The sequence below is a fragment of the Rhipicephalus microplus genome, chromosome 1, assembly GCF_043290135.1.
Source record: "Rhipicephalus microplus isolate Deutch F79 chromosome 1, USDA_Rmic, whole genome shotgun sequence".
Classification (NCBI taxonomy): domain Eukaryota; kingdom Metazoa; phylum Arthropoda; class Arachnida; order Ixodida; family Ixodidae; genus Rhipicephalus; species Rhipicephalus microplus.
In genome coordinates, this window is record NC_134700.1 from 72,152,209 (window position 1) to 72,162,767 (window position 10,559).

Consider the following 10,559-nt stretch of genomic DNA (forward strand, 5'->3'; position numbering starts at 1 on the left):
AGCCGACCATGTCGTCGCTGGCTGCTCAGCCATGTGCCGAGTGTTTCAATTCACCGATCGACAAACTGGGCAGCGGTGCCTTTGACGGACTGATGGACCGACTGGACTACGCCCCCTTCAGAGGCGAATCAGCTACCGCAACGCTATCGACATCGTACACCTATAAACAGTGCTCCATGCCTGACAACGTCATTGGGCATGGCGGCAACGCAGTGAAGATGTCAAATAATCTTTTCGTCTTCTTGATCCAGGCACTCGGCCTCCTGCTTTCTTTCGACCGCTTCGCGGACGGAATTTGGACGCTCCAGCCGACCGTGTCGTCGCTGGCTGCTCTGCCATGTGCCGAGTGTTTCAATGCACCGATCGACGAACTGGCAGCGGCGCCTTTGACAGACTAATGGACCGACTGGACTACGCCCCCTTCAGAGGCGTATCAGCTACCGCAACGCTATCGACATCGTACAAATATAAACAGTGCTCCATGCCTGACAACGTCATTGGGCATGGCGGCATCGCAGTGAACATGTCAAATAATTCTTTCGTCTTCTTGATTCAGGCACTCGGCCTCCTGCTTTCTTTCGACCGCTTCGCGGACGGAATTCGGACGCCTCAGCGGACCATGTCGTCACTCACTGCTCTGCCATGTGCCGAGTGTTTCAATGCACCCATCAACTAACTGGGCAGCGGCGCCTTTAACAGACTGATGGACCGACTGGACTACGCCCCCTTCAGAGGCGTGTCAGCTACCGCAACGCTATTGAAATCGAACACCTATAAACAGCGCTCCATGCCTGGCAACGTCATTGGGCATGGCGGCATCGCAGTGAACATGTCAAATAATCCTTTCGTCTTCTTGATCCAGGCACTCGGCCTCCTGCTTTCTTTCGATCGCTTCGTGGACGGAATTGGGACGCCCCAGCAGACCCTGTCGTCGCTGGCTGCTCTGCCATGTGCCGAGTGTTTCAATGCACCGATCGACGAACTGGCAGCGGCGCCTTTGACAGACTAATGGACCGACTGGACTACGCCCCCTTCAGAGGCGTATCAGCTACCGCAACGCTATCGACATCGTACCTATAAACAGCGCTCCATGCCTGGCAACGTCATTGGGCATGGCGGAATCGCAGTGAACATGTCAAATAATCCTTTCGTCTTCTTGATCCAGGCACTCGGCCTCCTGCTTTCTTTCGACCACTTCGCGGACGGAAATTGGACGCCCCAGCAGACCCTGTCGTCGCTGGCTGCTCTGCCATGTGCCGAGTGTTTCAATGCACCGATCGACGAACTGGCAGCGGCGCCTTTGACAGACTAATGGACCGACTGGACTACGCCCCCTTCAGAGGCGTATCAGCTACCGCAACGCTATCGACATCGTACAAATATAAACAGTGCTCCATGCCTGACAGCGTCATTGGGCATGGCGGCATCGCAGTGAACATGTCAAATAATCCTTTCGTCTTCTTGATCCAGGCACTCGGCCTCCTGCTCTCTTTCGACTGCTTCGCGGACGGAATTGGGACGCCTTAGCAGACCGTGTAGTCGCTGGCTGCTCTGCCATGTGCCGAGTGTTTCAATGCACCGATCGACGAACTGGGCAGCGGCGCCTTTGACGGACTGATGGACCGACTGGACTACGCCCCCTTCAGAGGCGTATCAGCTACCGCAACGCTATCGACATCGTACACCTAAAAACAGCGCTCCGTGCCTGGCAACGTCATTGGGCATGGCGGCATCGCAGTGAACATGTCAAATAATCCTTTCGTCTTCTTGATCCAGGCACTCGGCCCCCTGCTTTCTTTCGACCGCTTCGCGGACGGAATTCGGACGCCCCAGCAGACCGTGTCGTCGCTGGCTGCTCTGCCATGTGCCGAGTGTTTCAATGCACCGATCGACGAACTGGGCAGCGGCGCCTTTGACGGACTGATGGATCGACTGGACTACGCCCCTTCAGAGGCGTATCAGCTACCGCAACGCTATCGACATCGTACACCTATAAACAGCGCTCCATGCCTGACAACGTCATTGGGCATGGCGGCATCGCAGTGAACATATCAAATAATCTTTTCGTCTTCTTGATCCAGGCACTCGGCCTCCTGCTTTCTTTCGACCACTTCGCGGACGGAATTCGGACGCCCCAGCGGACCATGTCGTCACTCACTGCTCTGCCATGTGCCGAGTGTTTCAATGCACCCATCAACTAACTGGGCAGCGGCGCCTTTAACCGACTGATGGACCGACTGGACTACGCCCCCTTTAGAGGCGTGTCAGCTACCGCAACGCTATTGACATCGAACACCTATAAACAGCGCTCCATGCCTGGCAACGTCATTGGGCATGGCGGCATCGCAGTGAACATGTCAAATAATCCTTCCGTCTTCAGGATCCAGGCACTCGGCCTCCTGCTTTCTTTCGACCGCTTCGTGGACGGAATTTGGACGCCCCAGCCGACCGTGTCGTCGCTGGCTGCTCTGCCATGTGCCGAGTGTTTCAATGCACCGATCGACGAACTGGCAGCGGCGCCTTTGACAGACTAATGGACCGACTGGACTACGCCCCCTTCAGAGGCGTATCAGCTACCGCAACGCTATCGACATCGTACCTATAAACAGCACTCCATGCCTGGCAACGTCATTGGGCATGGCGGCATAGCAGTGAAGATGTCAAATAATCCTTTCGTCTTCTTGATTCAGGCACTCGGCCTCCTGCTTTCTTTCGACCGCTTCGCGGACGGAATTCGGACGCCCCAGCCGATCATGTCGTCGCTGGCTGCTCAGCCATGTGCCGAGTGTTCCAATGCACCCATCAACTAACTGGGCAGCGGCGCCTTTGCCGGACTGATGGACCGACTGGACTACGCCCCCTTCAGAGGCGTATCAGCTACCGCAACGCTATCGACATCGTACAAATATAAACAGTGCTCCATGCCTGACAACGTCATTGGGCATGGCGGCATCGCAGTGAACATGTCAAATAATCCTTTCGTCTTCTTGATCCAGGCACTCGGCCTCCTGCTCTCTTTCGACTGCTTCGCGGACGGAATTGGGACGCCTTAGCAGACCGTGTCGTCGCTGGCTGCTCTGCCATGTGCCGAGTGTTTCAATGCACCGATCCACGAACTGGGCAGCGGCGCCTTTGACGGACTGATGGACCGACTGGACTACGCCCCCTTCAGAGGCGTATCAGCTACCGCAACGCTATCGACATCGTACCTGTAAACAGCGCTCCATGCCTGGCAACGTCATTGGGCATGGCGGCATCGCAGTGAACATGTCAAATAATCCTTTCGTCTTCTTGATCCAGGCACTCGGCCTCCTGCTTTCTTTCGACCACTTCGCGGACGGAATTTGGACGCCCCAGCAGACCCTGTCGTCGCTGGCTGCTCTGCCATGTGCCGAGTGTTTCAATGCACCGATCGACGAACTGGCAGCGGCGCCTTTGACAGACTAATGGACCGACTGGACTACGCCCCCTTCAGAGGCGTATCAGCTACCGCAACGCTATCGACATCGTACCTATAAACAGCGCTCCATGCCTGGCAACGTCATTGGGCATGGCGGAATCGCAGTGAACATGTCAAATAATCCTTTCGTCTTCTTGATCCAGGCACTCGGCCTCCTGCTTTCTTTCGACCACTTCGCGGACGGAATTTGGACGCCCCAGCAGACCCTGTCGTCGCTGGCTGCTCTGCCATGTGCCGAGTGTTTCAATGCACCGATCGACGAACTGGCAGCGGCGCCTTTGACAGACTAATGGACCGACTGGACTACGCCCCCTTCAGAGGCGTATCAGCTACCGCAACGCTATCGACATCGTACAAATATAAACATTGCTCCATGCCTGACAGCGTCATTGGGCATGGCGGCATCGCAGTGAACATGTCAAATAATCCTTTCGTCTTCTTGATCCAGGCACTCGGCCTCCTGCTCTCTTTCGACTGCTTCGCGGACGGAATTGGGACGCCTTAGCAGACCGTGTCGTCGCTGGCTGCTCTGCCATGTGCCGAGTGTTTCAATGCACCGATCGACGAACTGGGCAGCGGCGCCTTTGACGGACTGATGGACCGACTGGACTACGCCCCCTTCAGAGGCGTATCAGCTACCGCAACGCTATCGACATCGTACACCTAAAAACAGCGCTCCGTGCCTGGCAACGTCATTGGGCATGGCGGCATCGCAGTGAACATGTCAAATAATTCTTTCGTCTTCTTGATCCAGGCACTCGGCCCCCAGCTTTCTTTCGACCGCTTCGCGGACGGAATTCGGACGCCCCAGCAGACCGTGTCGTCGCTGGCTGCTCTGCCATGTGCCGAGTGTTTCAATGCACCGATCGACGAACTGGGCAGCGGCGCCTTTGACGGACTGATGGATCAACTGGACTACGCCCCTTCAGAGGCGTATCAGCTACCGCAACGCTATCGACATCGTACACCTATAAACAGTGCTCCATGCCTGACAACGTCATTGGGCATGGCGGCATCGCAGTGAACATATCAAATAATCTTTTCGTCTTCTTGATCCAGGCACTCGGCCTCCTGCTTTCTTTCGACCACTTCGCGGACGGAATTCGGACGCCCCAGCGGACCATGTCGTCACTCACTGCTCTGCCATGTGCCGAGTGTTTCAATGCACCCATCAACTAACTGGGCAGCAGCGCCTTTAACCGACTGATGGACCGACTGGACTACGCCCCCTTTAGAGGCGTGTCAGCTACCGCAACGCTATTGACATCGAACACCTATAAACAGCGCTCCATGCCTGGCAACGTCATTGGGCATGGCGGCATCGCAGTGAACATGTCAAATAATCCTTCCGTCTTCAGGATCCAGGCACTCGGCCTCCTGCTTTCTTTCGACCGCTTCGTGGACGGAATTTGGACGCCCCAGCCGACCGTGTCGTCACTGGCTGCTCTGCCATGTGCCGAGTGTTTCAATGCACCGATCGACGAACTGGCAGCGGCGCCTTTGACAGACTAATGGACCGACTGGACTACGCCCCCTTCAGAGGCGTATCAGCTACCGCAACGCTATCGACATCGTACCTATAAACAGCGCTCCATGCCTGGCAACGTCATTGGGCATGGCGGCATAGCAGTGAAGATGTCAAATAATCCTTTCGTCTTCTTGATTCAGGCACTCGGCCTCCTGCTTTCTTTCGACCGCTTCGCGGACGGAATTCGGACGCCCCAGCCGACCATGTCGTCGCTGGCTGCTCAGCCATGTGCCGAGTGTTTCAATTCACCGATCGACAAACTGGGCAGCGGTGCCTTTGACGGACTGATGGACCGACTGGACTACGCCCCCTTCAGAGGCGAATCAGCTACCGCAACGCTATCGACATCGTACACCTATAAACAGTGCTCCATGCCTGACAACGTCATTGGGCATGGCGGCATCGCAGTGAAGATGTCAAATAATCTTTTCGTCTTCTTGATCCAGGCACTCGGCCTCCTGCTTTCTTTCGACCGCTTCGCGGACGGAATTTGGACGCTCCAGCCGACCGTGTCGTCGCTGGCTGCTCTGCCATGTGCCGAGTGTTTCAATGCACCGATCGACGAACTGGCAGCGGCGCCTTTGACAGACTAATGGACCGACTGGACTACGCCCCCTTCAGAGGCGTATCAGCTACCGCAACGCTATCGACATCGTACAAATATAAACAGTGCTCCATGCCTGACAACGTCATTGGGCATGGCGGCATCGCAGTGAACATGTCAAATAATCCTTTCGTCTTCTTGATTCAGGCACTCGGCCTCCTGCTTTCTTTCGACCGCTTCGCGGACAGAATTCGGACGCCTCAGCGGACCATGTCGTCACTCACTGCTCTGCCATGTGCCGAGTGTTTCAATGCACCCATCAACTAACTGGGCAGCGGCGCCTTTAACAGACTGATGGACCGACTGGACTACGCCCCCTTCAGAGGCGTGTCAGCTACCGCAACGCTATTGAAATCGAACACCTATAAACAGCGCTCCATGCCTGGCAACGTCATTGGGCATGGCGGCATCGCAGTGAACATGTCAAATAATCCTTTCGTCTTCTTGATCCAGGCACTCGGCCTCCTGCTTTCTTTCGATCGCTTCGTGGACGGAATTGGGACGCCTTAGCAGACCGTGTCGTCGCTGGCTGCTCTGCCATGTGCCGAGTGTTTCAATGCACCGATCGACGAACTGGCAGCGGCGCCTTTGACAGACTAATGGACCGACTGGACTACGCCCCCTTCAGAGGCGTATCAGCTACCGCAACGCTATCGACATCGTACCTATAAACAGCGCTCCATGCCTGGCAACGTCATTGGGCATGGCGGCATCGCAGTGAACATGTCAAATAATCCTTTCGTCTTCTTCATCCAGGCACTCGGCCTCCTGCTTTCTTTCGACCACTTCGCGGACGGAATTTGGACGCCCCAGCAGACCCTGTCGTCGCTGGCTGCTCTGCCATGTGCCGAGTGTTTCAATGCACCGATCGACGAACTGGCAGCGGCGCCTTTGACAGACTAATGGACCGACTGGACTACGCCCCCTTCAGAGGCGTATCAGCTACCGCAACGCTGTCGACATCGTACCTATAAACAGCGCTCCATGCCTGGCAACGTCATTGGGCATGGCGGCATCGCAGTGAACATGTCAAATAATCCTTTCGTCTTCTTGATCCAGGCACTCGGCCTCCTGCTTTCTTTCGACCACTTCGCGGACGGAATTTGGACGCCCCAGCAGACCCTGTCGTCGCTGGCTGTTCTGCCATGTGCCGAGTGTTTCAATGCACCGATCGACGAACTGGCAGCGGCGCCTTTGACAGACTAATGGACCGACTGGACTACGCCCCCTTCAGAGGCGTATCAGCTACCGCAACGCTATCGACATCGTACAAATATAAACAGTGCTCCATGCCTGACAACGTCATTGGGCATGGCGGCATCGCAGTGAACATGTCAAATAATCCTTTCGTCTTCTTGATCCAGGCTCTCGGCCTCCTGCTTTCTTTCGACTGCTTCGCGGACGGAATTGGGACGCCTTAGCAGACCGTGTCGTCGCTGGCTGCTCTGCCATGTGCCGGGTGTTTCAATGCACCGATCGACGAACTGGGCAGCGGCGCCTTTGACGGACTGATGGACCGACTGGACTACGCCCCTTTCAGAGGCGTATCAGCTACCGCAACGCTATCGACATCGTACACCTAAAAACAGCGCTCCGTGCCTGGCAACGTCATTGGGCATGGTGGCATCGCAGTGAAGATGTCAAATAATCATTTCGTCTTCTTGATTCAGGCACTCGGCCTCCTGCTTTCTTTCGACCGATTCGCGGACGGAATTCGGACGCCCCAGCGGACCATGTCGTCACTCACTGCTCTGCCATGTGCCGAGTGCTTCAATGCACCCATAAACTAACTGTTCAGTGGCGCCTTTAACAGACTGATGGACCGACTGGACTACGCCCCCTTCAGAGGCGTGTCAGCTACCGCAACGCTATCGACATCGTACACCTAAAAATAGCGCTCCGTGCTTGGCAACGTCATTGGGCATTGCGGCATCGCAGTGAACATGTCAAATAATCCTTTCGTCTTCTTGATCCAGGCACTCGGCCTCCTGCTTTCTTTCGACCGCTTCGCCGATGGAATTCAGACGCCCCAGCCGACCATGTCGTCGCTGGCTGCTCTGCCATGTGCCGAGTGTTTCAATGCACCGATCGATGAACTGGGCAGCGGCGCCTCTGATGGACTGATGGACCGACTGGACTACGCCCCATTCAGAGGCGTGTCAGCTACCGCAACGCTATCGACATCGTACACCTATAAACAGCGCTCCATGCCTGACAACGTCATTGGGCATGGCGGCATCGCAGTGAACATATCCAATAATCCTTTCGTCTTCTCGATCCAGGCACTCGGCCTCCTGCTTTCTTTCGACCGCTTCGCGGACGGAATTGGGACGCCCCAGCAGACCGTGTCGTCGCTGGCTGCTCTGCCATGTGCCGAGTGTTTCAATGCACCGATCGACGAACTGGCAGCGGCGCCTTTGACAGACTAATGGACCGACTGGACTACGCCCCCTTCAGAGGCGTATCAGCTACCGCAACGCTATCGACATCGTACCTATAAACAGCGCTCCATGCCTGGCAACGTCATTGGGCATGGCGGCATAGCAGTGAAGATGTCAAATAATCCTTTCGTCTTCTTGATTCAGGCACTCGGCCTCCTGCTTTCTTTCGACCGCTTCGCGGACGGAATTCGGACGCCCCAGCCGACCATGTCGTCGCTGGCTGCTCAGCCATGTGCCGAGTGTTTCAATTCACCGATCGACAAACTGGGCAGCGGTGCCTTTGACGGACTGATGGACCGACTGGACTACGCCCCCTTCAGAGGCGAATCAGCTACCGCAACGCTATCGACATCGTACACCTATAAACAGTGCTCCATGCCTGACAACGTCATTGGGCATGGCGGCATCGCAGTGAAGATGTCAAATAATCTTTTCGTCTTCTTGATCCAGGCACTCGGCCTCCTGCTTTCTTTCGACCGCTTCGCGGACGGAATTTGGACGCTCCAGCCGACCGTGTCGTCGCTGGCTGCTCTGCCATGTGCCGAGTGTTTCAATGCACCGATCGACGAACTGGCAGCGGCGCCTTTGACAGACTAATGGACCGACTGGACTACGCCCCCTTCAGAGGCGTATCAGCTACCGCAACGCTATCGACATCGTACAAATATAAACAGTGCTCCATGCCTGACAACGTCATTGGGCATGGCGGCATCGCAGTGAACATGTCAAATAATCCTTTCGTCTTCTTGATTCAGGCACTCGGCCTCCTGCTTTCTTTCGACCGCTTCGCGGACGGAATTCGGACGCCTCTGCGGACCATGTCGTCACTCACTGCTCTGCCATGTGCCGAGTGTTTCAATGCACCCATCAACTAACTGGGCAGCGGCGCCTTTAACAGACTGATGGACCGACTGGACTACGCCCCCTTCAGAGGCGTGTCAGCTACCGCAACGCTATTGAAATCGAACACCTATAAACAGCGCTCCATGCCTGGCAACGTCATTGGGCATGGCGGCATCGCAGTGAACATGTCAAATAATCCTTTCGTCTTCTTGATCCAGGCACTCGGCCTCCTGCTTTCTTTCGATCGCTTCGTGGACGGAATTGGGACGCCTTAGCAGACCGTGTCGTCGCTGGCTGCTCTGCCATGTGCCGAGTGTTTCAATGCACCGATCGACGAACTGGCAGCGGCGCCTTTGACAGACTAATGGACCGACTGGACTACGCCCCCTTCAGAGGCGTATCAGCTACCGCAACGCTATCGACATCGTACCTATAAACAGCGCTCCGTGCCTGGCAACGTCATTGGGCATGGCGGCATCGCAGTGAACATGTCAAATAATCCTTTCGTCTTCTTGATCCAGGCACTCGGCCCCCTGCTTTCTTTCGACCGCTTCGCGGACGGAATTCGGACGCCCCAGCAGACCGTGTCGTCGCTGGCTGCTCTGCCATGTGCCGAGTGTTTCAATGCACCGATCGACGAACTGGGCAGCGGCGCCTTTGACGGACTGATGGATCGACTGGACTACGCCCCTTCAGAGGCGTATCAGCTACCGCAACGCTATCGACATCGTACACCTATAAACAGCGCTCCATGCCTGACAACGTCATTGGGCATGGCGGCATCGCAGTGAACATATCAAATAATCTTTTCGTCTTCTTGATCCAGGCACTCGGCCTCCTGCTTTCTTTCGACCACTTCGCGGACGGAATTCGGACGCCCCAGCGGACCATGTCGTCACTCACTGCTCTGCCATGTGCCGAGTGTTTCAATGCACCCATCAACTAACTGGGCAGCGGCGCCTTTAACCGACTGATGGACCGACTGGACTACGCCCCCTTTAGAGGCGTGTCAGCTACCGCAACGCTATTGACATCGAACACCTATAAACAGCGCTCCATGCCTGGCAACGTCATTGGGCATGGCGGCATCGCAGTGAACATGTCAAATAATCCTTCCGTCTTCAGGATCCAGGCACTCGGCCTCCTGCTTTCTTTCGACCGCTTCGTGGACGGAATTTGGACGCCCCAGCCGACCGTGTCGTCGCTGGCTGCTCTGCCATGTGCCGAGTGTTTCAATGCACCGACCGACGAACTGGCAGCGGCGCCTTTGACAGACTAATGGACCGACTGGACTACGCCCCCTTCAGAGGCGTATCAGCTACCGCAACGCTATCGACATCGTACCTATAAACAGCACTCCATGCCTGGCAACGTCATTGGGCATGGCGGCATAGCAGTGAAGATGTCAAATAATCCTTTCGTCTTCTTGATTCAGGCACTCGGCCTCCTGCTTTCTTTCGACCGCTTCGCGGACGGAATTCGGACGCCCCAGCCGACCATGTCGTCGCTGGCTGCTCAGCCATGTGCCGAGTGTTCCAATGCACCCATCAACTAACTGGGCAGCGGCGCCTTTGACGGACTGATGGACCGACTGGACTACGCCCCCTTCAGAGGCGTATCAGCTACCGCAACGCTATCGACATCGTACAAATATAAACAGTGCTCCATGCCTGACAACGTCAT